The sequence below is a fragment of the Lissotriton vulgaris genome, chromosome 1_2 (genome assembly GCF_964263255.1).
Source record: "Lissotriton vulgaris chromosome 1_2, aLisVul1.2, whole genome shotgun sequence".
NCBI lineage: Eukaryota > Metazoa > Chordata > Amphibia > Caudata > Salamandridae > Lissotriton > Lissotriton vulgaris.
In genome coordinates, this window is record NC_141686.1 from 287,840,018 (window position 1) to 287,863,538 (window position 23,521).

The following is a 23,521-nucleotide window of genomic DNA, read 5'->3' on the forward strand; positions in this document are numbered from 1 at the left end:
CACCAATACCAGTTACTACATATCCACACATTTATTCATAGGTCTACACATACATCCACTCACTCACCCATACAGTCACTCATCAATACAGCCACTGATATATGAACTCTTACACCCATACAGACACTCACACACCGCTACTCACCCAGAGTTACTCACACACCTAGTCAGCCACCCAAAGACTCAATCACACTACCATTTACTCACCTATACAGTTATACACATACCACTTCACATATTCAAACAGATACTAACACATACTTACTCTTTTGTACAATCACTGACACAAGTACACACTCATCCATACTGGAAACAACCATCACAATGCAACTTTCACAACGCACTACCATTACAACGAAACTATTACAACGCAAGAGCCATTACAACGCATGCTATTACAACGCATGCCATTACAACGCAGATGCTATTACAACGCATGCCATTACAACGTAAGTATGGGTAAGTATTTAATTTAAATAATATTCATTTAAATTTAATTTTCATAAATTAATTTAATTACTTTAATTATTGTTAATGTAAATTTAATTACATTTTACTTTATATATAGATTAATTTACTTAAATGAAGTTTAAAATTTTAATTACATTTTATTTTAATTTAATTTACTTAAAATAATTATATTTTAATTACATTTAATATTTTTTAAAGTTTAATTTAATTTATATAAATACATTTTAATATTATAATGAAATTTAATTTTAATGTAATTTATTTTAATTAAACCCCATGGATTAGAATAGTAATTATAACCCCTGCTCTATCCAACACTTACCCTACTATTACACCCCCTGGAGTTAGAATAGTAATTTTAACCCCTACACTATCCGACACTTACCCTACTATTATACCCCCCTGGAGTTAGATTAGTAATGTTAACCCCACTCTATCCAACACTTACCCTACTATTACACCCCCCTGGAGTTAGAATAGTAATTTTAACCTCTACACTATCCAACACTTACTCTACTATTACACCCCCCTGGAGTTAGAATAGTAATGTTAACCTCTACACTATCCAACACTTACCCTACTATTACACCCCCCTGGAGTTAGAATAGTAATTTTAACCCCTACTCTATTCAACACTTACCATACTATTACCCCCCCTGGAGTTCGAATAGCAATTTTAACCCCTACACTATTCAACACTTACCCTACTATTACACCCCCCTGGAATTAGAATAGTAAAGTAAAATGTATTAAATAAAATGATCAATTAATTTAAATAAATTAATAAAACATTTTGTAATTATATTAAAATTAAATTAATAATAATAAAATTAAATGCTTACCTATACTTACGTTGTAATGGTATGCATTGTAATAGCATCTGCGCTGTAATGGAATGTGTTGTAATAGCATGCGTTGTAATGGATCTTGCTTTGTAAAAGTTGCGTTGTGATGGTATGCGTTGTGAATGTATGCGTTGTAACGTCATACATTCATCCATACAGCCACTCTCACAATCACTCACTCTCACATATAGTCACTTATATACTCCAACACTCACATATACTACCTTTCACATATGTAGTTACTCACACATGTACCACTGAGTCATCCATTCATTCATCAACACAGCCATACTTTTACTCACTCACCCATACAACTCCTCGCAGATACACTCATTAACCCATACACCCAGTGAATCACCCACCCACACATGCATGCATGGAGTCACACAGCCCCCCACCCACCCACACAGACACTCAGGTACCCATACAGGTACTCAAACAACCAATCATTAACCCAGATAGACATTCATGTAGCTACTCACCAACCCATGCAGCCACTTACACACCAACTGATTCAGACATTCACACAGATTAATCACTCACCCATACATTCACTAAGACACGTTTAATCACTCACTTATACAGTCACTCAGGCACCCACTAAATCATCCATTCACTCATCAATGATGTGATTTGAGATGTCATCAGTGATGACACTGATCATGTCATGAGTGATGTAATATGTGATGTCACCAGCGGGGGTGCATGGCTTGGAGCTCATGATGGTGGCCGCATAGGCGACGAGCTCCCGGCCGGGGGCACACAATCTGCTAAAAATATCCATCTTATGCCCATTGTACTCGACCGGCTGTAGCATCGTGGCCTCGCATAAGCTGGTGGGTTTTGGAAAAGTCTACTGCCGGGGGCCGTGGCGGGCTGAGACTCATGTACTGGCCCACGGAAGTTACAGTGACATGATGGGCCTGTGAGGTGGAAGGGAGCTCTCCTAAAAGTGGTCCAAGATAGCACTATCCGGTGACTGCGTGCAGCTGCACGTGAGACCCTGAATCTGGGACTGTGAGTACAGATGCGGACCCGAGGACCGGAGGAGCTCCAAGTTGTCCTGCCGGAGTCCGCGACAACTGCTGGGTACGTGTTTACCCATGCGACGCTGAGGAGCAAGTAGCGGCTTCCCCGCTCCTATTTGCTACGGGGGTTGGAGATTTCTGGAGTGACTGTGGGGGGCATCTCTCGCTCTTTCCCCCTTCCCTCCTCCTGACTGGGTCCAGAAATCTTCTGCGGCTGCCTCCTGGGGGCAATTCCTGGCCCTGCCCTGACTCGCGGTTCGAGGCTAGAGGTCTCATTCTTGGCCTCTCTGTGTTGACCATAACACTCCTGCGCTGCTGTGCTGGGGGTTTGGACACGGATTGCCTCCCCCCACCTTTTTCCTTTTGGCAGAGATGGATTTCTTATTTGGCATGGATGGGAACTGCATGCCTGTAGTGCCACGTCAATCTACTTGGACCCCGAGCCGGAACGCAGTAAGTGGCTGCCGATTGAGTGCCTGCTGGCCTGTCCTGAAGGAAGCCTACAGGTTCTGTGGTGTCCGGACTCCAGCCTGTGTGATAGCCGATTGTGTGGCAGGACTGCGCCTGAGAGATCCAAGCTGGGAGACTGACCGTTATTGAGGTGGCTGCGCGGGGTGGGATTGCTGACACAGTGTGTATCCTCGAGTATCATCCCATAATCTGACGTGCCTGTCTAAGGACGGTGCCTATGGAAGCAGGCAGTGTCACACTGGGGCAGCTTCGAGGCTGGTTGTCCTGAGGTATACTGCACCCCTACCTAGAGATTCCCATACCCAGTCTAGTCATCTGCAGCTATGTGTAGAGTGAAGAGCAGAACAACATCAAGATCTGGCAGGGCTGGATCCTCCCCCCCTCAGAGACCTCAAATGGGCCGATGAGCCGCATCGGCTCCCCCCAGTTGATAAACTAGACATGATCCTGCAAGAAATCCTTAATTTTAGATCGCACTCAAAAACCATTTGGGAACAATTTCGGTAGACCTTAATTTACTCAAAGATGACCACAGAAAACTAGCAGACAAAGTCAAGACCACAGAGCAGGCACTTGATGCAGAGGAGCCCCAGTTGAAAGACCATGATGAGCAGTTGAAACACTTGCACCATCAAGTCGAATCCTTACAGGCCAGAGCGAATGACCTCATAAAGAAACTATCAGGGACATGCTTTGCCACTCTGAGAACACTACGAAGATTTTTCCCATTACTCCCTAGAGAAGCAAAAGAGACTGTTGCCCGAGCTCTCATCTTGGCAAGACTGGACTACACGAACGCTCTGTTTAGCGGTATCCCTGCGTATCTGGTCAAACGCTTGCAGGTTATCCAGAACGCCGCTGTCCACCTCTTGTTCAGTGTTCCAAGATGGAAGAGCGTTCGCTCTCACATGCGCAGCCTTCATTGGCTGCCAGTGTCTCAGCGCATTTTGTTTGAATCCCTAGTGCTCTCGTTTAGAGCAATTCACGATCAAGGGCCAGACTATCTGAAGAAACGGTTCACCCTCTATGCCCCTGCACGAGCTCTTAGATCATCCTCCTTGTTCAAGATGACTCTCCCTCGCTTCAAGCGATCCAGACTAGGGGGTCAGTTCATAGCCGTGGTTGCTGCCCGGGCCCGGAACGCCCTTCCCCTCCACCTGCACTCCATTCAGTGTGTAGGCCAGTTTAAGAAATGTTTGAAAACCCACTTATTCACCAGTGCGGCATAGGCTGATCTCTGCTCTGTCTTCTCTGCCTTTCGCCATCGCGCCTGGATACTCCCAAGTAATAGAGCGTCCTATAAAATGGTTTATACATACATACATACATACGATGCAGAGGGTCAGGCTCGGCATAACAACCTCCGTATCATGGGTTTCCAGGAGGGCATGGCGGGGCCAAATCCAACACTTTATGTGGAGGAGTGGCTGAAAACAAGTGTAGCTCCTGCAGGCCTATCCGTGCTCTTTACTGTTGAAAGAACCCATTGAGTTCCCGCTCGTCATCCTATTCCTGGTGCAAATCCCTGCCCGATCTTGGCCAGGATCTTGACTTATAGGGATCGTGATCATGTACTACAGGCTGCGAGGGAGAATGGTCCACTAAAGATCGACAATGCCAGATTCTCCATATTTCCAGACTAATAGCTTCTCGTTTATGGAGGTCAAGCCTCGGGTCCGTGCGGCGGGCCTCACATGTGCATTGCTTTTCCCAGCGAAACTGGTAATTCATAATCAGCACTCGTTCTTTTTCAACACGCTGGATGGTGCTTGGGACTGGCTGGACAGGAACTTCTCAGACACAATGTCCTCCAAACGCCCAAAGACTTCACAGCCAAAATCACAACGGGACCTCGGAAGCGGAAACAGGGTCTTATGACACAGAGGACGGGGTCCAGTACTCCACTTCTTCAGCTGATTATGGAGTGTAGACAGGAGGCCCTCTGGTCCGCCACGGCCTTTCATAATATCCGCCCATCTGTCAGCACCAGTCCCTCCATGGAGGTTAACACTGATTCGGACTCAGAGGGAAGTGTAACACTGTTCTCTTCAGAAACCACGCAACTAAGTAATGATCCATTGAGTTGACATCATGATGTTCCCGATGGTAGAGCCCCCCTGTGTTTAGATGTTATATGTATATTTTACAATCAGCATGTAAACAATGTTAATTATGTTTTCCTATGATATGGGTATAGCATCGAAGAGGTATGTAAATAATGCTCTGATGAGTCCTGTAGCCCGGGTAGTCCTGGGTAAATCCACTTATTGCCAATTGGGAACACAAATCCTAGATGACGCAATTAAACTATGTGTTACAAGGGGTGTAGTGTAGTTCCTATATCCCTTATAGGTTCTGCGCATTGGAATAACATACACGATAGGCTTGGCATAGGACTGAGGTCTGTATGCCCCTATTATGTATATTAAACTTAATTACTGTGTACCAGCTAGCTCAGAGGCCACTAGAAACTTTTTGAAGACAAGAAGGGAATAGCTTCTGGCAACCATATAACATAAAACCAACATCCCTCAGGATCATGGAAACAATATACTACTTTTCATTCAGTCACTCATCTCAGAGAAGTACATAGAAGAAACAGTCGGGTGTGTTTACAATAAAATGTATTGCACAGTTGTTCATCTAGTACTGGTTATATGTGCTGCGACAACTGTTGGACAGTAGCAGAGAATTATGGCCAGCAGTGCAGTTAAATAAAAAGGCTTTGTATAGTATACCATTTTGCAATAGTAATGAATAAATGCATGAAATACAGAATGCATTAAGATAAAGCCTATAGGGGGCGTGGCCAAGATGGCGACGGAGTGAGACGCGTTTTGCGGTCCCTCCTGCGCCGAACTTTGCAAAGCTTCGATTAGCACCCCGGAGCCGTGAGTCTGCTTGGAGGCTCCCTCCCCAGAACCGTTCTCGCCATCCTGGAGAGCAATTTGACCGAGTAACCGGTTCCGAGAGGCGGCAGGAGGGAGTGGGCCCACAGCGGCGGCGGCAGCAGAAAGCGGCCTTGACATCCCCGCCCCCTACGTAGAGGGCGGTCGCCGGAGCAGAGGAGTAGGCCGTCGGCCAGAGAGTTGCGGCGAAGGCCCGGGCCTCATTTGGACTCGCGGTGCCGGCGAGAGTCCTCAGCGCTGCCGCGAGGCAGGACCCCCACCACCCCCCCCTCACTCGTGGAGCGGAGCCCTGCCTGCCCTTGGGCCTCCGCCGGGGGGGGGGAACTGGCAGGACGGAGCGGAGACACTGGGCCGCACGCTGGGCCGTATGAGGAGGTGAGAGGCCTGGAGGTCCCCCGATCCCTGATTAGCACCGCGGCCGGGCTTGGGAGCAGCCCCAGTGGAAGACAAGCAGCGCAGGTGAGTCGGACACTGCGGTGGCCCACCGTGCTCGCACAGCGCCTTCCCCCATCTTGAACTGGCACTATGTACCGCCACGGCTCTCCACGGGGCAGGGGGAAGGAAGGAAGGACTTACCTTGCCCGGTGGGGCGGGCGGCTCCGCAGTGCCCAGCTCGGACATTGACCACGCCTGGGGCTCCTGGAGTGGGGTACCGCGTGGCCCTTCCCCCCGCTTGGCTGGTGTGAGTGCGGCGGTGTGGAAACGCCATTGAGGCCTGGAGGCCTGGCGCAGGTAGCGGCCTGCGGAGCAAAACGGTTTCTGCGCTGCAGCTGGGACCGGCGGGGGTGACCCTGGCCTTGAATACACTCTGGGGAGCCCCGACACCAGCAACCATCTAGCTAACGGAGGGTCGAAGGCTGGGGGCTGAACCCGGACAGCACGGACCTGATCGCGACTGGGGGTGGCCGGTCACGGAGACCTACCTACCTTCCTGTGGCCGCGGCGGAGCACGGAGGCGCCTACCTGTGCGGAGTATAGTCGGTGGCCTGGTCTAGGGGTTCCCTCCTGGTGATCCAGCGATCAGGGACGTCGGCCAGGTTGCTCATTGGGGTGGACACACGCGGCAACCAGGGGCGATTTCCAGCAGCTAGGAAGGTTGAGATGGCGACCAACCCGCGGAGAGGGAAGCCTGGCAAGGACGGCTTGTCCAAGGGATCCCAGCAACTGCCGTCTCCTGGGACGAGCGCCTCGTCTGCATCGAGAGACGATGAGGCCCCAGCCACCAAGGCGTTCATGACGGAGCTTTTCGCCTCCATTAAGGAAGATATATCCGAACTGCGTGCCCAGCTGGCGTCGGACCTCTGCGAGGTGAGGAAGGACATGGATGGTATCGGCGGGAGGGTGGCCACCTTGGAAGATCATGATTTGAATGTGGCGAACGATGTGCACCAGTTGCAGCAAGACGTGCTTCGGCTCACAGAGCAAAACCTGGACCTTCAATCGCATGCGGAGGACCTGGAGAATCGTTCCCGAAGGAACAACATCCGCATAAGGTCGGTGCCCTGGGACGGGGAGTCTGGCGATCTGAGGGGCTATGTCCTGGCGCTGTTTCTACAGATTTTGGATGATGAAGACATCAGCGAGATCAAGATGGACAGGGCACATAGGGTCGGGCTGCCCAGGCGTGGAGGGGGCCCTCCGCCGGACATCTTGGTCTGTGTCCACGATTTTCAGTTGAAGGAGCGCATCCTGCGGAAGGCACGGGAGACTCCGTCATTGCAGTTCCGGGGTCATCATCCTCAACTGTATCAGGATCTGGCAGCATCCACTCTTCGGAAGAGGCGTGAGTTTCGACCTGTGACTGCCTTCTTGAGGGACCGTAACATTGCTTACTCCTGGGGCCATCCGTTCCGCATCATTTTCCGATGGCAAAACAGGCTTGCGCAGATCAGGTCATTGCAGGTGGTGAAGGATCTCTTGCGCATTGATGACGCGGAGTCTCCCTCTGGAAGCGGTGGCTCCCCTTCGAGGGGACGGCGGCGGTCCCCCTCTTGGCAGAGAGTGGGCGGAGAGGGGGAGCGGAGAATTCCGGATCGAGCGACCAGTCTCCAAGAAAGAGATGAGGCGGTGGCTTCTGTCGCATCGGCCACCCTGGCGGCCTCACAGCTTGGCTCCGGGGCGGCTTGAGCTGCGGAGTGTGGACTGACTGGCGCCGGAGGGACATGATCTTGCAGGTACCGTGGGTTCATTTGTATTTTGTGGGAAGACACCCCGGTATGTGGTCAATGGGACGCACCGACAGGTGTTCCTTTCTCGCCCCCTGGAGGACTTCCTGGACTTCTTGGACTGCCATCGTCACAGGTGCTTTGGTCTTTACACTTTTTGCTTGTTCTGTTTGGTATGGAACTGTGTTGGGGTTCCTTTTGGGGGGGGTAGCTCTGTGTGGAGGGGTTGGGGAGTTGAAGGGGAGAAAGGGTGGGGGGGACAGTGGTGGTGACTTGGATGAGTGGTGGAGTGTGTGGTTGGAATGCGTGCGGGAGGTTGTGGTGTGCATGGGATGGTCGAGGTCTGCCTCGAGGCCGCTGACGAATTCCTATCAGATTAGTGGGGGCCGGGAGGGCTCTTTGGGACGTTATCCTGCATTTTCTGTGGTTGGTGGACTAGGAGGCATGGGAGGGGGGACTCATGAGATGATTGTAGAGAGGGCGGGTTTGTTGTCTCATTATGCCTGTTAGTATTGGAACTTGGAATGTTAAGGGCCTGAACTCCCCGCAAAAGTATCAGAAGGTATGGAAATATGTGACTGACCATCAGTTGGATGTTGTGGGTCTTCAGGAGACCCACTTGGCACGCAAGGATGAGCTGCGCCTTCGACATAGGGCCTTTCCACTTATATACAGGTCTTCATCATCCACAAAACATAGGGGGGTGGCTCTCCTCTTCCGCGCAGCGCTGCACTTTCAACCTCTGGAAGTGCGCAATGACAAGGAGGGCCGCTGGCTGATGGTGAAAGGTTTTGTTCAAGGGAGGCTGTGTACATTTGTAGTGGTGTATCTCCCCAATGCCGGTCAGAATGGGTTTTTACAAAGCTTGTTGCAGAGGGTGGGAGACTTTGCTGAGGGACACTTGTTCTTAATGGGGGACTTTAATTTGGTGTGGGATAGAAAGGTGGACAGTTCAGGTGCCACCAGGGCCGACACAGGTGTGTTTTCTGCTTCAACGCAGCAGCTGGTTGGGGAGCTGGGGTTGTTTGATAGCTGGCGCTCCACACACCCTACGTCCCGGGATTACACATTCTTCTCGCATGTTCACCACTCCTATTCACGATTGGACCATATCTTCCTCAGTCAAGCCCTCAGGGGAGATGTCCTCGACTCTACCATCCTTCCGTTATCAGTTTCTGATTACAGTATGCTTGTGCTCAACCTACGCTGGTCGCCGGCTGGCGACGGGCAGCGGAAATGGTATTTTCCAGCCTCAGTGGTAAGGGACGATACCTCTAATAAGGCATTGCGAAGAGCCATTAGGGACTTTTTTGAGCTCAACCCAGTGTCTGATACTTCGGTCTCCACCACCTGGGACGCCTTTAAATTGTCGATCAGGGGCACCTGCCTGGGCCTCAATGCACATCTCAATCGTCTGCGGCGCCGGGAGCGGGAGGACTTGGAAGCAGAGTTGGCGGTCCTCGAACAGGCCCACAAGCTTAACCCCTCCAGGTTGACCCTCCGGCCACTGACGGGGGTGCGGGGGAAACTGAGGGCCCATTATAATAACAGGGCAGAATTTACATTATTGAGGTTGGGAAGACAATCATATTCTCATGGGAATAAGGTGGGGAGACACCTGGCTCGCCAACTGCGGGATAGGAGGAAGCGAGAGTATATCGGGGGGATCCACGATGCGTCGGGCGTTCTGCACACCGAGATGAAACGAAGGCGGCCATCTTTGGCCGCTTCTATGCAAATCTTTATGCGGGGGATGGGCTCAACGCGGATGATCAACAGGAGTACCTGCGGCGCCTACCCATTCCCCAGGTGTCTAAGGAATAGAATGAACTGTTGGAGGCACCGATTATCAGAGAGGAGGTACTGGATGCCATCAAAGACTTGAAACTTCACAAGTCACCCGGGCCTGATGGCTACACCGCCCTTTTTTACAAATCGTATGCCGCGGAGATCTGCAATTTTCTCGTCTCCCTTTTTAATGATATGGCCAGTTCTGGTTCTTCCACTGGCTCCCTTGCTGAGGCCGTGATAACGGTTTTGCCTAAACCAGGGAAGGATCTCACCCATTGCTCCTCATTCCGCCCCATAGCTCTTCTTAACATCGACGCCAAACTATACTCCGCGATCCTGGCACGTAGGCTACAGGATTTGATGCCGGCGATTAAACACCCAGACCAATCGGGGTTTATCAAGGGGCGCCAGACCCATGACAACACACGAAGGGTGATTAACTTAATAGAAAAGGCAGACAGGTTTCGAATCCTGGCGGTCCTTGTAGGTCTAGATGCCGAAAAGGCCTTTGACCGTGTGGACTGGGGATTCTTATTCAATACTCTAACGGCTTTCGGTTTCTCGGATAGGTTCATCACTATGGTGAAGGCGAATTTTTGCGGTCCCAGGTCTCGGGTAGCGGTGAATGGCCATCTGTCGGCGTTCTTCCGGCATTCTCGCAGCACTAGACAGGGCTGTCCTCTCTCCCCCCTTCTCTTTGCGCTGAGCATTGAGCCACTGGCGATGGCTGTGCGGGAGCACGAAGGGATCCGGGGCCTTCCGTTCACAGGAGAGCAACATAAAATTACGCTCTTTGCGGACGACATCTTGTTCTCTGTTGCTGATCCGGCACAATCGCTACCGTGTATCAGGGAGGCCTTGCTGCGTTATGAAGAGGTGGCTGGCTTCAAGGTCAACTACGACAGGTCGTACGTCCTGAATCTTACGCTTTCACAATCGGAGGTGGACCGAGTACGCCCCTTGACGCCTTTGGCCTGGGCCACCGGTTCGATTGTCTACCTAGGGGTACATCTGACGCCGACGGTGGGGAAATTGTTCTCGGCTAACTTCCCGCCCTTATTAGCGAAGACCAGAGCGGACTTAGAATGGTGGAAACCTAAATTCCTATCGTGGCTGGGCAGAAACCATGCCATTAAGATGGTCCTTCTGCCTAAATATCTTTATCTCTTCCAAGCACTGCCCATTCCACTCGACAATGACTTTTTCCGACGCCTCAAGATACAGATATTGCGATTTGTATGGCAAGGGGGTCGGGCGCGATTCTCCTTTGCGGTCCTGCGACGTTCGAGGAAAGAAGGAGGCGTGGGCTTTCCTGATTTGCAGCTTTATTACAAAGCGGCGCAACTGAGAGTGCTGGTAGAGTGGTCCCAACAAACGTCGGAGAAACACTGGCTGCACATGGACCGGAGTGTCGCTGGCAGATCGCTGGTGGGGACCGACCCCTGAACGCTTACATTAGTACTCCGACGAGTACTACTCTGAAGGTGTGGGACACGCTGGCCGCTGATGAGCACTGGACCACATTTCCTTCTCCGTTTACGCCCTTACACTTTAACCCAGCCTTCCCGCCGGCGCTGCGAGAGGGGGCTTTCGATGTATGGAGGGAAGGTGGTTGCAGGGCTTTGACCCATCTATTTCACGGCCAGGAACCTCTCTCCTTTGCTAACTGCATGAGGGACTACGGGGTTCCCCCGTCGGAACGATATCGCCATATCCAGTTACTTCACTGGGCCACATCGCCTGGGGTGCTGGAGGCACCTACGAGACCCCGTCACCCTTTGAGGCCTTCATACTTCGGACATCTGCCATGAAAGGGGTCGTCTCCTTTATTTACCAGCTCTTGCTCACCTCAGCGGTGACGCCTCGCCCTCGCTACATGGGACACTGGGAAGAGATTTTGGGGAGAGATATCTCCGATAAAGAATGGTCGGCATTGTGGAAGGATTTATCAGCGTTTAATCACTTGCTGCAGCTGAGGGAAGCCCACCTCAAGACGCTCATGAACTGGTACCTATGCCCAGCCAGACTCCATCGCATATACCCAGCCTCCTCTGACAGGTGCTGGAGGGGGTGTGGCCTCCTTGGGGATTTTCGCCACATTTGGTGGGATTGCCCGGTAATTCGACCTTAATGGGAGGAGATTCTCTCGCATATCAGGGACATGCTTGGCTACCCTGTGGAGGACTCTATGGCCTCTGTCCTGTTGGGCCTTCGTGAGCCGGACCTTGAGTATCAGACACACGCTGACAAACAGATCCTGTGGCTCTGCCTTGGAGCAGCCAAGCTTACTCTAGCCGCCGCGTGGAAAAAGACGGAGGCGCCAGCCATCTCCTTATGGCACGCACGGCTCTGGAAGCTGCTTAGCATGGAGAGAGTGGCGGACATCTTCCTGGGTGATTTCAAGAATTTCCAGTTCCGGTGGGACCCCTTGGTTAACTATCTCTCTAAAGGTTTACCATCGGCAGTCTGCCCAGCCTCATTGCGATCGCTGCACCTATTTCAGGTCTAGTGTGAATTCTGTGTGTTTGCATGGTATGTCTGGAGTCACCACCCTGGGGGGAGGAGTGTGGGGGGGGAATGTTTAGTTTCTTGGTTCTTGGGTTTGTTGCGGTGCCCACAGGAGAGTTCAAGGCTTTTCAATCTAGATACGAGGACTCGTGGGCAAGGGAAATTTTTCATCTTTGGCTTTCTTTAGCGTACATTGCCCTATAGCAGTTGCTTCGGCACTCTTGCACTACTGCTTATGGCATTGATTGACTTCGGACTTGATGCACATCCACTACCATAGAATGCCGCTGCTCTTTATTTTCTGATTGTGCCCCTTGTGTGGGGAAATGTGCGGGGCCTCCGCAGTTTTTCTTTGTATTCCTAATCATAAATAAAGATTTTACAAAAAAAAAAAAGATAAAGCCTATACTCCTATGATGCCTAACTAGATGTACCTAAGTGTGCGGGGCCTCCGCAGTTTTTCTTTGTATTCCTAATCATAAATAAAGATTTTACAAAAAAAAAAAAAAAGATAAAGCCTATACTCCTATGATGCCTAACTAGATGTACCTAAGTGTACCTAGCATGTTTGTAGGTCTTTAGAGAGCCAAGAATCCCCCTAGCAGTTAGTCTAACCCCATTTCCTTAGTGGGACTTCATCCTGATCTTGAGCTGGACACCCACAGATGGGTGATGGACCTCTGCCAGCTGGAGCTGTGGCATGACGCAGGTTGCAGCGCCTCGGGCAGAGTGTCGGCCTGGAAGTCTCTGTCTCCTCTGGTTTGCTTGGGCAAAGGGAGGTATACTTATACTGGAAAGGTGTCTTGGATTGACGTAATGTTGGTCAGAGGAAGATGTGTTCTTGGTCTGTTTCCAAGAATTTGTTGTGACGTAGGTTAGTCACTGTTGGACATAGAGATTACGTATTTAGGATGGACCGTCTACTCTGCAAAGAGCACACAGTGATCTGATAAGGGGACAGCCTCTCTGTTGCTCATTATTGTGAAATGAGGGCTAATCTAGGTCAAAGGGCCAGCTTGTCTCTGTGACACAAAGGATTTGTGCTTGTGAGACAGGAGCTATGTTAAGGCCTCAATTTCCGTCATAACACCCACTCCAATCTATGGACAAGAGTTAATAACCAATTAAAAGCAAACTACATGACTAAAATAGGCATTTGCATATAATTGGCAGGTAGTTGCATGAGAGTTTTATGAGCTGAAAAAAATAGCAGCTGTTAAAATATGTAAAATTACTATAGACTCTGTGGAGACAGGAAAAATCTATAGTTTATTTATTTATTTGCGGGTTTATATCGCGCTAGGATCATCTCCCGGAGGAGTATCTCCGCGCCTTTGAGAACCTTTTCAGCTTGTAACAATAGGTAGGCAGATGGCAGTAATTAATTAGGAAATAAGAAGGTTTTTAACTGTTTCCTAAATAAGAGATACTCCTGACAGAGTCTCAAAGAGAGAGGAAGGCTGTTCCACAATCTTGGTCCGGCAATGGACAGAGCTCTTCCACCTTGTCTGGTCTTTCTTGCTCTTGGAACTTGTAAGAGACCTTGTTCACTGGATCTCAAGGATCGAGCGGGCCTATAGAGAGAGAATCTATTGTTTAGATACTCTGGGCCTTTGTTCTGGAGACTCCTATGTATAGTGCACCCTATCTTGTATTTACCCATTGTTTGATAGGTAGCCAATGTAGGGTGTTCAGAAGAGGCTTCGATGGTGTGCGGGGAGGCTGATTTAGGACAAGACGGGCCGCCGTATTCTGGACTACCTGCAATCTCGCGATAACTCCCTCGTTTACTGACAGGAGCATCCCGTTGCAGTAGTCCAGACTAGTATAAGGGCCTGCACTAACGTTCTCCTAGTTGTATCAGGGAGCAAGGGGAAGACTTTCCTCAGCATAGCGATCACATGGAAACATGAGCCCACTACTTGATTGCTGTTTTGTTTTAAAGAGAGCTCCTGGTCCAGACACACACCGAGATTTTTTACCACCTGCTTTGGCTCTGGGACTGGGCCAAGGTCTTGCGGCCACCAGTCTGGGGACCATAGGAGCTTTGCCTCACCGAACAGCATCACCTCCGTTTTTGCCACATTGCATTGCAGGAAGTTTGATGCCATCCAGTGAGCTACTGCCTTCATCCCCAAGGAGAAAGAGTTCCTGACCGTATCCGTAAGATGTTTAAACGGGAAGAGGGGTTGGGTGTCATCCGCGTATGACATAGGGATGAACCCATGGGATCTCATGATGTTTGCCAGGGGGGCCACATAGATATTAAACAGGGTCGGGCTTAAGCAAGACCCCTGTGGCACCCCCTTTGAGATCCCCAACTCCTCTGACCGGTAGGCACCCAAGGTGACGGTCTGGGTGCGGTCGGTCAGGAAACTCCTCAGCCATGCCAGAGCTACACCTTCCAGACCGATGTTAACAAGTCTGGTGGTCATGATGTCATGAGACACGGTGTCGAACGCCGCAGACAGATCCAGCAGAACCAGGATGACGGAATAACCCCCATCCTGGTACATACGTAGATCGTCTGCGACTGACAGCAAGGTGGTCTCGGTGCTATGTCTCGGCCTGAAGCCCGACTGAGAGGGATCCAGTCCATGTGTCTCCTCAACAAATCTGGACAGATGTCCATTAACAAACTTCTCCATCATCTTGCCCATAAAGGGGAGGAGAGAGATGGGTCGCAGGTTGGCAAGATCCGTCCAAGGAATGGTGGTATTTTTCCTTAGCGGTCTTACCAATGCCCGTTTCCAATCTCTCGGGACTTCTCCCGTGCTTAATGACAGATTAATCAGTTTCTGTATGTCTGGACCAAGAGTATCAGCCAGCATAGGCATGATCCGGGCGGGAACAGTATCCTGCGGACTACCGCTCTTAATTACTTTTATAAGGGAAATGACTTCTTCCAAAGAAATAGGGGGAAAGTTTTTTAAACGATTGGCCGGTGTGTTCTGCTGAATACTATTATGAGTGAGGTTGTTAGGATCGGCCACTTCCATTGATTTAGTGGCTAATATCTTAGCATAGATCGTGTCAATTTTATTCATAAAGAAGGATGAGATCCTGTCACATAATTCTTGGGAAGCAATCTCCGCCGTTTCGCATGCTACAGGCTTGGTAAAAGTTTGCAGGATTTGAAAAAGAACTTTAGAGTCCTTCCCAGCCACTGCAAGTTGCATTGCAATATGGCTTTTCCGAGCCATCCTTATTGCCTTATGATAGAATCTAAGGGATGTTAGGTAGCATTGTTTATCCTCCGGCTTCCGAGAGGGTCTCCACACCTTTTCAAGCTTCCTGGTCTTTTGTTTCATGTGTCTCAGGTCTTCGGAGTACCAGACTTCTTGTCTGGCTGCTTGGCGGGGTTTGTACGTTTTAAGTGGTATAGTACCATCAATTGCTTCATTTACAGCATTTGCAAAGCGATTGAGCTCAGTTGGCATTATTCCCTCATGCTCGTTGATTATAGGGGCTTGATAAACTTCTCGAAAGGTGTCCTGTGTCAGTTTGTGCCATGGTCTTCTTTTGGTTGCCAAAGCGGTCGGTACACTTGATTTACACATGGGCTTAGTGTAAAATTTTAAGATAAAATGATCAGTCCATTCTGCTTGAATGGGGGATGGGCACATATTTAAAAATGAGTTGGAGAACACCAAATCCAACGTATGGCCTGCCTCATGTGTGGGTCCCTGATTCATTTTTTTCAGGCCTAAATGTTCCATTTCAGTAAGAAGTGTTCTGGCCTCCATGCAGGTCTCCAGTTCACTGTGGAAGTTGAAATCCCCAACTAATAGGAAAATCTGATTGTTTAAGATGAATGGAGCCAGAACCTCCATAAGTGCGATCGAAAAATCCACACTCGAACCAGGGGGTCGATATAGAACCGCACCCCTTCTGTTCTCCCCGGAGGTAGAGCTAAGTTTAAAAATCATTAATTCCATCAGGGGAGTACTAATTTCCTCCAGTGTAGTAACAATTAGCTCCTCCCTATATACAATTGCTATTCCTCCACCTATTTTGTGTGGGCGGTCCAATCTAGAGATCTTATAGCCCATCGGGATGCCTAAAGTAATAGCTGGGGCAGAGTGAGGCTTGAGCCAGGTCTCCGTTAAAAAACAGAGATCAGGCTTCTCTGTAGATATCAGGTCCCACACCTGTGAAGCGTGCTTTGATAGTGAACGTACATTACATAACAAATGTTTGCTTCCTATAGGATTGGGATCCTTGATAATCTTTACTGGGCCGGTATTAGATGTTAGACACGACCTTGCGGGTGACACTCGCAAGGGGCTCTTGCCATTAAAAAATATATATATACTCTTTAGAGTAAGTAGTTACTTATAAAAGTTTCTGTTTATAAAATTGAAAACTCTTTCATGCTTTTTTCAGAAGACCATGCTTTCTTTAAAAAAGTCAATTTAAAGGGAAGGCTCCAAGCACTCGGTGAAAGTTGAAACAATAACAGAAAAAATGTGTTTCAGGACATGTTTTGAAGAACTAGAGATAAAAAGTGCTGGTAGTCACAACATTTCTCATAGCCATTTGCTGCAGTGAACAGACCTTTATAATACCTCGCATAGCCGTTGTGGAAGCACAGAAAGACAGTGCTGCCTGTTGCCTGTGCTGAAGATTGTACCTGTGTGCCTGGATTTACTTGTACCTCACCTTCAGCCATATTCGCCGATGAGGTCTCAATCTAACACATTGGTGTTGCTAAATGAAGTACAAGGCACCCACCGGATTTGCAAGGAATGCTTTGGTTTGATGGGAATACGCTTGGGACACAGCCAAGCATAGGACTTCAGCAGACCCTGCATGGTGGTAATTGCCACTGGCGTTTTCCTTTGGAAGAGGTACGTTGCAGTCTTTTCAGACTGTTCTTTTAAATATTAGAAACCATGAGAAGCATAGTTCCTGTTCGAGGTATTCCCAAGGTGTATCACACTGCTTGTATGTGAAAGACCAAATTTATCAAAAAGGAAAAAGGGGCAGCCTGTATTTAAGAGTGCTATTTTGCAAAAAAGAAAAAAATATTTCTTTAGCTGATGTAAAATGAAAAATAAAAGGTGCTGCAAAAGCATGGTTTGATTGTAGTGGAGGGTGGAGGGCGCTACCTTCTTCCGGGTTCCCTCCCGGTGCCGGGCATCGATTCGTTGAGAGTGTGGGGAGGCGGTGCTGAACGCTAGCACGGCCTCTACAAAACACTGATGACACCTAACACGCGCAGCGGTGACGCGCAGCGTCCGCGCCATCCCCGCGCCGAAGACATGCCAAAGACTAGCCCGTCTGTGCCCGTCAGGGCCAGGACGGGGCACGGGGCAGAGGGCTATGTCTCTCAGGCAAGGACTAGACAGGTAATGTCGTCTGACCATCTTAAAGCACTGCGCCCTGTGAAGCATGGCGACTGCACTTTACTCGTAATTCCCCATACTGGAAATGCGACCTGCCCTAACTGCAGTCTCACACTATCTAATTTCCAACCCTATCCCAATCGCAGATTCAGACATAGAAAGCGCCATAAACAAGCCTGTCCCATTGACAAAAACTTTCTGTTCTACAGCATCAATTGTCGCTCCTTACCCAAACACAAGTTGGACATTTTCAATCTGTTACTAGATGATAAACCAAGTGCACTATTCCTGACAGAAACCTGGTTACACGAGGGCTCCGGCCCGGATGTGCCACTGCTCTTCCATCCAACTATGCGATTGCCAGGAAGGACAGAACTCTTAAAACTGGTGGCGGAATTGCTATTATTTATAACAAAGCACTCAAATGTACTTTTGAGCCGGTAGATATCACTGATTGTGAAGCTGCATCTTTTAAAATTAGCTTGAACCCCAACTTCATGTTATCCGGCATCTTAATGTACCGGCCACCCGGGAATGGCACTCAATGGGCTTCCAAGTTAGCTAACTATATCACACCCTTTCACTTGGCCTCAAAAAACCTTTCTCTTATTGGAGACCTAAATCTACACTTGGAGGACCAATCGAACATGACTTGCACTAACTTGCTAGAAGATCTGACAGCGTTAAACATCAGTCTCCTAAACTCAGGATCTACCCATAAGGCAGGACATCTGCTCGATCCATTATTTTCTAATCTCCCAGAATTTACCTGGCAGGATACCACTCCTGTATGCTGGTCTGACCATTACTTGATTAAATTTAATCTTAAACCACCTGCCATCTCCTCTGCTCAATCTGTGTTCCCTGCCTCATCAAGAAAAAATTGGAAATCCCTAGACATTTCAAAACTTAATACAGCACTCAGCAAGAACCCACCCAATAAAGGCCAATGTATGGAAAGTATTGCAACAGCTACCCAACAGTGGCTCAGCAAGGTGGCTGAGACTTGCCTACCTACCCCTCACACTAAGGGCAATAGACATCGTCCCCCAGTCCCGTGGTTCAACGACTCACTCAAAGAGGAAAAAACCAAATGTAAGGTACTTGAAAGACAGTGGCGGAAATATTTCACTCCCGAAAATAAAAGGAAGTACCAAATCGCAAGAAACCTATACCACACTGCATGCAAGAAGGCACACGCCTTGCATGTTTCTAATACCATCACGGAAGCTGTAAACAAAGCTAAAACACTGTTCAATACGGTTAAAGATCTAGCAGGGGCTCAAACTACAGTTCCTACCCGCCCACTAAATGAGAGACAATGTCAGGATCTCGCCTAATTCTTTTCCGATAAAATAGACAATTCAATCGTTGAAATCAACAGCAACAAAATTGATACTGCCTCTCAGGATGATTTGGAATACACTCCTAGTGTAAACCAGACCTTAGAACACTGGCCGCCCATCACAATCGATACTCTAAAATCCATCCTTAAGACCATCAAATCTGGCTCTCCGTGCGACCCTATTCCCATCAATATAATGAAACTATTGGACACCCCCTCCCTTGAAATGATTGTGGACACATTAAATTCGTCCCTGGAACTCGCTACAGTACCCACTCTCTGGAAGCATGCTATGGTGACCCCACTTTTAAAGAAACCAACAGCAGACCCTGAAAAACTGGCTAACTACAGGCCCATCTCACTTCTCCCAGCTTTTTCCAAATGTCTGGAAAGACACGTGCACTCTGCCCTTACTCTCTTTTCGGAAGAAAATTCCCTCCTCCATCCGACTCACTCGGGATTCCGAGCTGGCTTCTCCACGGAAACCGCTCTGCTGGGAGTTACCGAAACCATTCGGAAACTCCTCGACGACGGTCAAACGGTTGTGCTTATTCTTCTCGACCTAAGCGCAGCCTTTGACACTGTGTCGCACAAAAGGCTGCTCACCACGTTAGAAAAAAACGGGATCCGTGGCGATGCCTTGAAATGGATTAGATCCTTCTTTGACCAACGGACGTTCCAAATTGCATCATCCGTTGCGTGCTCTGGACCTTTCAATTCCCCCCATGTAGTGCCGCAGGGCTCTTTCCTCAGCCCGCTGTTTTTCAACCTGTATCTTAGATCCCTGGCGGATATAGTGGAGAAATCTGGACTTACCCTTATGACATACGCAGATGATTCACAGATTATCTTCTCGCTGTCAGAATCTCGTACACTATCTCCGTCCCTCCTTAAACAAGGTCTCCTGAACATCTTCAGCTGGATGACTACCAACCAGTTAAAATTAAATGGAGACAAGACGGAGATTCTCCTTCTGGGTAAGCAGCGAGATCTCTGGAACGCCTCACACTGGCCTTCCCAGATGGGAAATCTCCCAACACCAGTCACTCATGCAAGGAATTTGGGGGTAATTTTGGACGGCTCTCTGTACATGAAACAACAGGTCAGCAAGGTGGTAGGCCTTTGTTTCACCATCCTGAAGTGGCTCAGAAAGATCCTATGGATGCTGCCCATCTCCACTCAGAAAACAGTAGTCAATGCCCTTGTTACATCTCGGCTTGACTACGGGAACATCCTGTACTTAGGTGCAAACAAAGCAGTTATAAAGAGGTTACAGCTTGTAAAAAACTCAGCTGCCCGACTTCTATGTAACATACCAAAAACCACCTGTGTGTCCCCCTACTTGCGTGAACTACACTGGCTTAGGGTGGAAAACTGCATCAGATTCAAGACTCTGAACTATATGTTCAAGATTAAAGCAGGCACCGCACCTAAATACCTTCAGGCATTAGTTCATCCCTACATTCCCAAAAGAAATCTATGGTCACAATATGCAGCAAACTTCTGTGTGCCTAGATTCAAGCTTTCCAGGATGGGAGGGAGATCTTTTGCCCACCAGGGTCCATCCATTTTGAATGCACTTCCGCCCCATATACGCAAGGAGGGGAGTTATTCCAGGTTCACAAAAGAAATAAAAACCTGGCTGTTCGATCAATAATCTTGAACGACCTCAGTGAACCCATTCCATCTTCTGTGCTGTGTTCTAGGCGCCGGGAAACCCTTTTTGGGTAGCTGTTTGCGCCTTATAAGTTTAAAAAATAAATAAATAAATAAATACAAATTGCCTTAAGCATTGTATTTTACAAAGGAAACTTTCGTTTTTACTACTGTCAGTGTTGGGGCCTTTTTTTTTCTTTTTTTTTAAAAAGGCACAGCTTCCCTACACTGTAGGATTTCACTACCTCTGGATGTTATCTGTACATAACGTAGGTCTAGCCTATGTATACTGAGTCCCTTGGTGACGTTCAGGAATCATTTCTGTGACAGGTATTTGTGTCAAAAGGCCAAACCACCCATATTTTCCTAACTAGGTCTGTCCTGTTGTGTTGTAAATAGCATCTGATGTTGCCTCTGCTGATGTATGTATGGTGGTGTTTGGCAACATTCATCCTGGTGTTTAAACAACCACATTTCTAGATGCATTTCAATTCTGTAGGAGTTGATAACCTTAATGAAGGTAACAGGTATAAAGCGTTGCAATATGAATAAATCTCTAACATTTCATGTTCTGAAAATGTAGCAATTATTCCTAAAACAGACAGCATATTATACACTGTATCAGTAACCCAATTTTCAGAAAATGTACTGAAGGTAATTACATCACTGAATGCATGATAAAAAGAAATGAAAATGAATTAAAGTTAAAAATACATTAATCAGAATTAAAAACTGGATGATTAAGTACGTCATTTAGAATATAAAGGCTTGTTCAGGTCGAATACATTTATAAGTCTCTTTTGAATTTGAATTGAAAATGGACGTGGCTTCAGTTTTATGTTGATCCTGTGTTGTAGAAAGTGTCCACTAAGAGTCATACTAAAAGCTAGCTCTAAGCAAAGCCAGAACAGAAAAAGATGAACCCAGAAATACCACATAGTTCTACTCATGGTGAAGCCAGGTCTATATCTTTTGGAAAGGAAAAGGTTCAAAAGTTCGTACTTGTATGTTTGTTGTTTGTTTTTGAGCTGGCTGTCGCTTCCTGTTCACGTGGAGCCATGGAAAACGTATCACAGTTAATTAAATAGCCAGTAGCTGTAAGTTCAATTGTTGAAATTGCATCGTATTTAGTTGAAGTTATTTCTGCAGTTTTTGTTGAAAACCTTGAAATGTTGAAGTTAAAAGTTGATGTCTTTGCTGAAAAAACGTTCAGATGTTGAAGTTATTATTTGATGTTTTGTTGTAAAACGTTGAAGCTTTTATTATTTGATGCTTTTGTTGAAAACTTTGAAGCTTTTATTATTTGATGTTGTTGTTGAAAAACATTGAAACATTTATTATTTGATGTTTTTGTTGAAAAACGTTGAAGCATTTATTATTTGATGTTTTTGTTGAAACATGTTGAAGCTTTTATTAATAGACGCTTATGTTGAAAAAACGTTGGTGTACACATTTGTTTTTGGCCATATTGCAACTTGAGTGTAGTCTTGATTTTTTTTTATTTTTAATATGAAAGGTTGGTTCAGGGAGAACTGGTTCCATTGCATTATTGCATAGTCCCCCACTCCATGGATTTGATTGCTCAAACCTGATGAGCCTTTCAGTTTGAATTTCTGGAATAGTAGTGAGAGGGACGTCTACGTTTGTGGAATTCACGAGGCCTACTGCTCAGTATTGGCCACATAGGTTTTGGTTGATTCTTTCATTTGAAATTAATCTGGTGTTTTTATCACGGCAGGATGCGGCAAAAGTTCAGTTCTGTGGCACATGTATTTCTGTATGAGGGCCCAAATTCCTTTGTGTCCGCGATCTTTTTCTCTCTCTGCCCAGATCCATTACTTTTGGATTCAGACAGAACTTGCTGTGATTACCTCGACTTCCCAGTGGCGGCCTGTTTCACTTTGACATAATCTTTGTTTGTTTCTTTGTTTCCTTTAGTTCCTGTAAAACAGCCAAACGATCATAGATACAGAATGGTTTTCATCCGCCACTGTGCCTTCACATGTATGATCAGGTTCCCATATTTGTAAATGAGGTGACACCTCCTAGAGAGCTTCTTGGCTGAGTGTGTATTTCCCCCTGAATCCATATAAGTGCTTGACCTCACTAATAACCCCGCCTAATACCCTAGCTGTTAAGGATTGCTCTATGCCCCAGTCCTTCCTCTCCTCTACCTTAATTCCCTCAGGATGGCGTTGGAGAGGAGTACCGCAATACTACGTCCATCCCTTCCATGGCCTCTCAGTAGGCTGGAGAGCCAAGTGTGGGGCCACAGTCAGAGTGTAACGTTGATTCCGTATCTCCTGTTATGGACTCGCCAATCTTTCTATAACAGTTTTGAGCGTCAGCCAAGTATTGAGGCCATACTTATAGGAAACTTGAGCAAGGACCCACTGCCACTAACATATATTTTTAAGCCACCTCAAAATGTGAGGGGCCGCAGTGGTCCTTTACACGACACGATCAAGTGGACAGTCTGAGGCTGTCTAGCAATGGGACCTGCGTGGGTCTTGTGATGGTGTAGCCTGGCATTTGTTTACTGATGTTGCAGTTCAAGACAAAGCCAATAGTCTGTCTTCTGATCCCAGGCCACCAATAGCACTGTTGCAATGAAGAAATAGTAGCTATTACCCCTGAATGCGCGGAGCCCAAGCCCTTGTGTGCTTTAAATGATTAATTCCTGCCTACTATCCATATTTTGAAAATACTCTATCCCCCACTCCAGGAATCTGAGCATATGGAATGTTGTTTGCATCTAACTTGTAGGAGTATTTGAGTGGAAATTTTAGGCACTGCTTTGCTGCTTTTGCGTGAAGCAATTACAGCCACCATATTCTAACTGTCTATTCTCGTTGTTGGACGAGTGTGCGCAGCTATGGAAGCTGTGTGAACAGCCCCCCCATGTGGCTTCAACAGCCAATAAATTCCCTTCAACGTGCACGCCATATCGTTGATGACTCAGTGTGTTAATCACGTGAGTTTTT

General features: G+C 47.7%; 1 protein-coding gene across 5 annotated transcripts in view; it reads right to left on the bottom strand.

Annotated features, from left to right (window-relative positions):
* Positions 1–23,521, bottom strand: part of LOC147736516 (uncharacterized) — a 244,664-nt gene that overhangs the window by 207,957 nt on the left and 13,186 nt on the right. Inside the window, exon 2 of one of the 5 annotated variants that reach the window (XR_015307563.1) lies at positions 20,747–22,478. The exons of the other annotated variants lie outside the window; for them this stretch is intronic. The gene's annotated coding sequence lies outside the window, so the exon portion shown is untranslated. Of the gene's footprint in view, positions 1–20,746; positions 22,479–23,521 lie in introns of those variants that run through there. 5 annotated transcript variants of the gene reach the window in all.